Source organism: Urocitellus parryii, chromosome 2, assembly GCF_045843805.1.
Source record: "Urocitellus parryii isolate mUroPar1 chromosome 2, mUroPar1.hap1, whole genome shotgun sequence".
Lineage (NCBI taxonomy): Eukaryota > Metazoa > Chordata > Mammalia > Rodentia > Sciuridae > Urocitellus > Urocitellus parryii.
The window spans coordinates 89,766,707-89,773,744 of record NC_135532.1 but is presented as its reverse complement, the minus strand read 5'-3'; the positions used below and the strand labels follow the sequence as shown (position 1 = coordinate 89,773,744).

The window sequence follows — 7,038 nt, the reverse complement described above, 5'->3', positions numbered from 1 at the left end:
ACTAAAAAACATTGTTTAACAGAAAATAAGTCTCTCAACTTGTGTGAGTAATGATGTATGGTTTTCAGCTTTCCTAAGGCTAAGTGTTTTAAAGAAATATGCATAAAATTGAAAGGAAAATGCAAGAATGAAAGTCTGAGTTTAATAAATAAGTGCACTAGGATCTAGAAATGTACAGCTCAGTGATACAGCCTTTGTCTTATATGTTCAAGTCCCTGTGTTAAACCTCCCAGTTCTGAAAAACAAAAACAAATAAGTTCACTGGTGAGATAATAAAATTTTAATAAAACTAATTATAATAGAAATCCAAAGAATGTTGTATACTAAACTTGGTTTCCTAAATCACTTTATATTGTTTAAAAAACTTCAGATTGAATATTGAAGTGTTCAATTTCATACGTACTTGACTTGTGACTTGATCTAGTTTCTTTAAATTCTGTTTCTCCTCTTCTAGATCAAGGTGATAATCAGATGAAATTTACAGTGAAACCTTGTTCTTACAGGGTATCAGGCAGTTCTTGTTGAAGTGGTTTCACTTCTACCTGATAAGGTATTTGCTAATGACTATATAAACCACCTTATTTCTGTATGTTAATAAAACTTAACTCTTACATATAACTGAAAAATATCACCACATACATCAATATATCTTCTTACATACACTCTTGCTTATTTCTGAATTCTGTTAAGGACACAGAAGGTGTTATCTTCATGTCTGATCACTCTTATGTTCTTTAGACTACACACTCAGCCCTTTATCCATTCCACCCCTGATGAAGTTGCAATGCTTAATAACCTACTGAATTCTAAATCAGAGATGGTATGTGCATGCAAATAGGGCTGGTAAATTCTACAGAGGAGATAATTTTTCCCCCTTTTTCTTAGAGACTCAAATTAACACCAGAGTTCCTCACACATGCAATCCTCTGCTTGCGTATTTCAAGTAGATTCCTATCTCAGAATAAAAGGAGACCCTATATAACCTGGTTTCCTTTTCCTTTCCTGAACACAGCTTCTACAAAACTCCCCTCCTCCTTTTATTACTGCTGTTTAAGAATCCTGCCACACTTCAGTAGTCTCAAAATGGAGATTTGATGACAAATTAATGAACTATAGAGAGATACAATTGTGTTCTTTACAGAATAATAATGGAGCCTTGAAAGGAAAAGTATGAACAAGTTCTGTGAATATGTGTGATTAATGACAGAAATGTGGTTTTGTTGCAATTCATCAAATTATGATTTCATAAAAAGTAGATGTTTTAAAGAGCTGGGTGATCATAAAAATTAAAAAGTTGAGATGGTGATTTTCAAATTTTAGTCAAATTGGTATGAATAAAAATAAAATTGCCAAATAGAGTAGATAAAATGCTAGTGAAGGAGAAATATTACAAAGTAGTTATATCATCTATACTTCAACTCAGAAAAATAATCCACTGAGTTCAATCTAGATATGAGCATTTCTATTTGTAAACTCTATCATCAGTAGCATTTAAATGAAAAAGTTTAGCACTGAATGTTTCTATCAAAAGAATCTCAAATCAATGACCTTGACTTCTACCTTAAGAAATGAGAAAGATGCAACCCAAACTCAAAGCAAACAGGAGAAAGGACAAAAACTATTTTAGAGGAGGAAAAGTTTTTTGGGGAGCTCACAATTTCTGAGGTCTCAGTTAAATGACCACTGACTCCATTGCTATGTGCGTGATGTGAGGCAGAAAATTATGATGGAAGGCATGGTGGAGAAAAGCAGGACGTGGCCACCAAGAAGCAGAGAGAGTGAGCTCCACTATGCAAAGACAAAATATAAACCAAAAAGGCATGTCCCCAGTAACCTACCTCCTTAACCCACACTAACTGCCTACACCCAATTAATCCATTCAAGTGGATAAATGCACTGATTAGGTTAAAGTTCTTGTAACCCAATTGATTAATCTCTGAACTTTCTTTCATTGACTCACTCATAAGCTTTGGGGGAACATCTCACCTCATATCTAAACCATAAGAAGAAGAAACACTTGCTAGAGTATTATTTCTGACTCCTCATAATTCATATGCTGAAATATAATCACAGAAATGCTGTCACTAGAAGATAGGGTCTTTTGAAGGCAACTATGAATAGAGAAGATTCATTATGACAATTAGTGCTCTTATAAAAGAGTCCCCTTGAAAGAGCTCATTCAATCTGCCTTCTGAAGACATAAGGAAAATGTGGCTATTCACAAACATTCAGGTCCTCACCAGGCACAAATGTGCTAATGCTTTGATTTTGGATCTGTCCATTTCCAGAACGTTAGGAAATAAATTTCTATGTTTTACTGAGTAGCTAGCCTATGGTATTTTTGTCATAGCAAAAGAAGTGAACTACCACAACACTGAAGATAAACCCATCTCAGTATAAAGTAGAGCGAGCTACTACTCCAAAAGTGGGTGAATATCCAGAATATATAAGGAATGCAAAACCCTAATACCTAAATAAATAAATAAATAGCCCGAACAATAAATAGGCAAAAGAATAAACAGACATTTCTCAAAAGAAGAAATACAAATGACAAATATATGAAAAACTTTTCAACATCCATAACTATCAGGGAAATGCAAATCAAAACTACACTGATTTCATCTCACTCCAGCTACAATGTCAATGGTCAATACTGAAAATAATAATAAATGCTAGTGAAGATATGAAGGGAAAGGTACACTTGTACATTGTTGGTGGAACGTCAAATCAGTACAAACAATCTAAAAAGCAGTGTGGAGATTTCTCCAAAGATTGAGAATGGAACCACCATGTGCCTCAGCCTTTCTTCTCCTTAGTATTTCTCCAAAATAACAAAAACAGACTATTGTAGTGATAAGGTACATCCATGTTTATAGTGGCACAATTCACAATAGCCAAATTATAGAACTAGACTAGGTGCCCTTCAACAATGAATGGTAAAATCATTTTTGTATCTATATCCAATGGAGCTTAATTCATTCATAAAGAAAAACAAAATTATGGCATTTCTTGTAAATATATGGAACTGTAGAAAATGATGCTAAGTGAAATAAGTCAGACTCAGAATATCAAGAGTCAAGTGTTCTTTCTCTTATGTGGAATCTAGAGCAAAATAAGAGCAAAAAAAAGGGGGGGGACCTCATGGAAATATAAGGTCCATCAATGGAGTAGAAGAGGGGGGTTGAGAAGAAAGGAGGAGGAATGAGAAAAGGGAGGAGCCATGGAATAAAATTCATCAAATCTTCCTATGTACACATATGAATAAACCACTATGATTCCCAAATTTTGTGTACAAATAAAGCACCACCAACTGAAAAACAGTAATAAATAGAAGGAAAAATAATAGAAGAAGGAGAATGGGGGAAGTGGATAGGGGAAAGAATGAGAAATTCCAGGAACTGAAATGGTGCAAATTACATTCCATGCACTTGTGATTATCTCAAGATAAATCCCACTGTATATATAATTATAATTTATTAATTAAAATCATAAAAAGAAAAAGAGAAGATCCATGATATTTGTAACAATTTGAAGACATAAATAAGAATGGTAAAACTTTATCAAGCCACCATACAAAATGTTGCTCATAAAAGAATAGAATACTGGTCTCCAAATACCACAAAGAAAATGATTGATAAGTAAGGCGATGCAGCTGAATAAGAGGAAATCACTTATGATATTCTATAATAACACAGGATGACTATGGTTCACAATAATTAATTGAAAGTTTCATAGCTATTCTCTGAAAGGATCTTGAATGATTCTAAAAGAGATGAAAACTGTCTTAGGTAACAGACATCTCAATCACCCTGATCTTATTATTATACTTTTATATATGCATTAAAATGTCACAGTGACCCATCAGTGTGTCCAATGACTGTCAGCTAAAAATAAACTGTTTTACCAAAAAAATTAAAATGCTGTGACATAAACAGCAAAATACATATTTAAACACATAGAAAACTGGGACTTCATCAAAATTAAAAACCAAAGCTCTTAAAAAGAAAATGTTAAGAGTAAAAAATGTCGACAGCCACCGCCAATGCCGCCGCCGCCGCCGCCTCCAGGGTGGGCGCCCTTCGCGGTGGACGCCTGCGGCCCTGGACGAGGGTTTCACCACCTTAAATGGTTTTGAGCCAATGACGCTGTATCCCCTTAAGAAGACGGACAGCCCGTCCCATGAACTGTAGAATTTGCAGACAGATTTATATTGGGTGCATAGTGGTGTAATGCGCGCAGACTTCTGCGAGTTCTCCTAAGTTCTTAGAGGACCGCTTTGCCTTTTGACTCAGAGTTGCAAAGTTCCATAAAGAATGGCCCTTGTGGATAAGCACAAAGTGAAGCGGCAGCGATTGGACAGGATTTGTGAAGGTATTCGCCCGCAGATCATGAACGGCCCCCTGCACCCCCGCCCCTTGGTGGCACTGCTGGACGGCAGAGACTGCACCGTGGAGATGCCCATCCTGAAGGACCTGGCCACCGTGGCCTTCTGCGATGCACAGTCCACTCAGGAGATCCACGAGAAGGTGTTAAATGAGGCCGTGGGCGCCATGATGTACCACACTATCACCCTCACCAGGGAAGACCTGGAGAAGTTCAAGGCCCTGCGGGTAATCTTGCGGATCGGCAGTGGCTATGACAACGTGGACATCAAGGCTGCCTGGGCGTGCAGAGGGTCTACACCCTACAGGACTTGCTGTATCAGAGCGACTGTGTCTCCTTGCACTGCAATCTCAATGAACATAATCACCACCTCATCAATGACTTTACTATAAAGCAGATGAGGCAAGGGGCATTCCTTGTTAATGCAGCCCACGGTGGCCTGGTGGATGAGAAGGCCTTGGCGCAGGCCCTTAAGGAGGGCAGGATACGAGTGGCAGCCCTTGATGTGCATGAATCGGAGCCCTTTAGCTTTGCACAGGGTCCTTTGAAAGATGCACCAAATATCATCTGTACCCCCCACACGGCCTGGTATAGTGAACAAGCATCACTTGAGATGAGAGAGGCAGCTGCCACAGAGATCCGCCGAGCAATCACAGGTCGCATCCCAGAAAGCTTAAGAAACTGTGCCAACAAGGAATTCTTTGTCACATCAGCTCCTTGGTCAGTAATAGACCAGCAAGCAATTCATCCTGAGCTCAATGGTGCCACATACAGGTATCCACCGGGCATAGTAGGCGTGGCTCCGGGAGGACTTCCTGCAGCCATGGAAGGGATCATCCCAGGAGGCATCCCTGTGACTCACAACCTCCCCACGGTGGCACACCCTTCCCAAGCGCCCTCTCCCAACCACCCTACAAAACATGGGGACAATCGAGAGCACCCCAACGAGCAATAGCAGAGAATGCTGAAAGGTAATCATTCAGATAAACTTGGGACCAAGAGACAGTGAAAATGGATGAACTAAAAGAGAAGGAATTTGACAGTCTTTTTAACTGACCCTGGACATATGCATCGTTGGTGTTGCAGTGTTAAAAGCTGCAAGAGCTAGAAAACTGAAGATGTCGTCTGCTTCCGGAAGCGCTGAAAGAATAGGACGTGATTTATTAACAACCAACTTCTGTTATTGTGTGTTAAGTTTTCCATCTGCGCATAAAATCACAAAGAATAAATAGAGCTTTTTCCTTTATCAGTTCCTTGGGCACAGCAGGTCCTGAGCACCTTGCTCTAGAATGTTGCATCAAGAGTTCCAAACATCAAAATAAAAAAAAAAAATATTAAGAGGAAATCCCCATCTTATGACTCTAGTCCCTTTGGTCTACAGGGGCTTGTTACCTCTTTTTGCTAATAGGAAGACAAAATTGCTACAAAATGGGGAAAAAACTGTTTGCCTGTGTTAGACACCTGCACGCATAGGATCGAAGACAGTACAGGCTCCTGTACAGAAGTGTCTCCCTCACAGCTGAACTACATACCGAGCAGGCAAGTTGGTTGTTAGTTCAGTTGTACCCTCTGATGATGCAAAAAAGAAAAAAGAAAAAAGTATTAAGTTTCACAAGCTGTTTGTACTCAAATATATTTTCTCAGTTTCAGATCCTCAGCTGTCTTATTGAGTGGAAAGTCTTGAACTGCTAAGGGTTCAAGAATAATGTTGCATTTCCTTATGTGTCAGGAAACACTTTTTATGGTAATTTGTCAGATTGTCTATGAACAAATCCACTTTTTTAGACATTGATAAATTATTTTCTTCACGTGACATTTTATACAAGAACACTTCAGATGTGTTATTAGATGTGACTGATTTTAACAAATCCTATTAGATTTGTATCAACTAGTTACATGTTCTATTCATAGTCTTTTGTGAATCATTGCTTTTTTGTTTAAAAAGATGACCTATTTTGAGCCTTTGTATAGGTACATTCCTGTTTTTGTGACAAAAGAAAAACTTTAACCTGTCCCAAAAGGAAAAATGGCTATCAGAAGTATGTTTTGTTTCAGTGTGAGTTACCATTACTGTACTTGTTTATTGTAAAAGGTGGACATTTAGCGTTCAGTGCAGTTTTCAATAAAAAGTAATTAAAATTTTATAAAAAGAGTAAAAAATGTCAAGCCACAAAATGGAGAAACTTCCTGCAAAAATTATAGCTGATAAGGGAATGGTATCCAGACCATATAATGAACTCTCTGTACTCATCAAGTAATAAAGAAACTGAGACAGTGGAAGGAATCTGACATAACTTTCCATGTACATATATAAAAACAACACAGTAAATCTCAACACAGTGTATATCCCCAAGACTAGGATCTGAATTAGAATAAGATATATTCCATGTGTGTGCATGTGTGTGTGTATGTGTGTGTGTATGTGTATAAAAGTCAAAATATACAACTAAAAAGGAACAAATAAAAGAGAATTTAAAGAATGAGTGACCAAAAAATTATCCAAATTAATAATAAGCACATGGAAACATGCTCAATATTATTGGTCATTAGTGTGATGCATATTGAAACTGTATTGATGTGTGCAGAGTACACCCATTAGAAATGTTGTACTTATTAAAAATTGACAAAAGTGTGTGATATTGAAGATAAGGAAGA

General features: G+C 37.6%; 1 pseudogene; it reads left to right on the top strand.

Moving 5' to 3' along the window:
• The first annotated feature begins 4,313 nt into the window (after positions 1–4,313).
• On the top strand, positions 4,314–5,338 carry LOC144250407 (C-terminal-binding protein 2 pseudogene; annotated as a pseudogene).
• Positions 5,339–7,038: the final 1,700 nt, after the last annotated feature.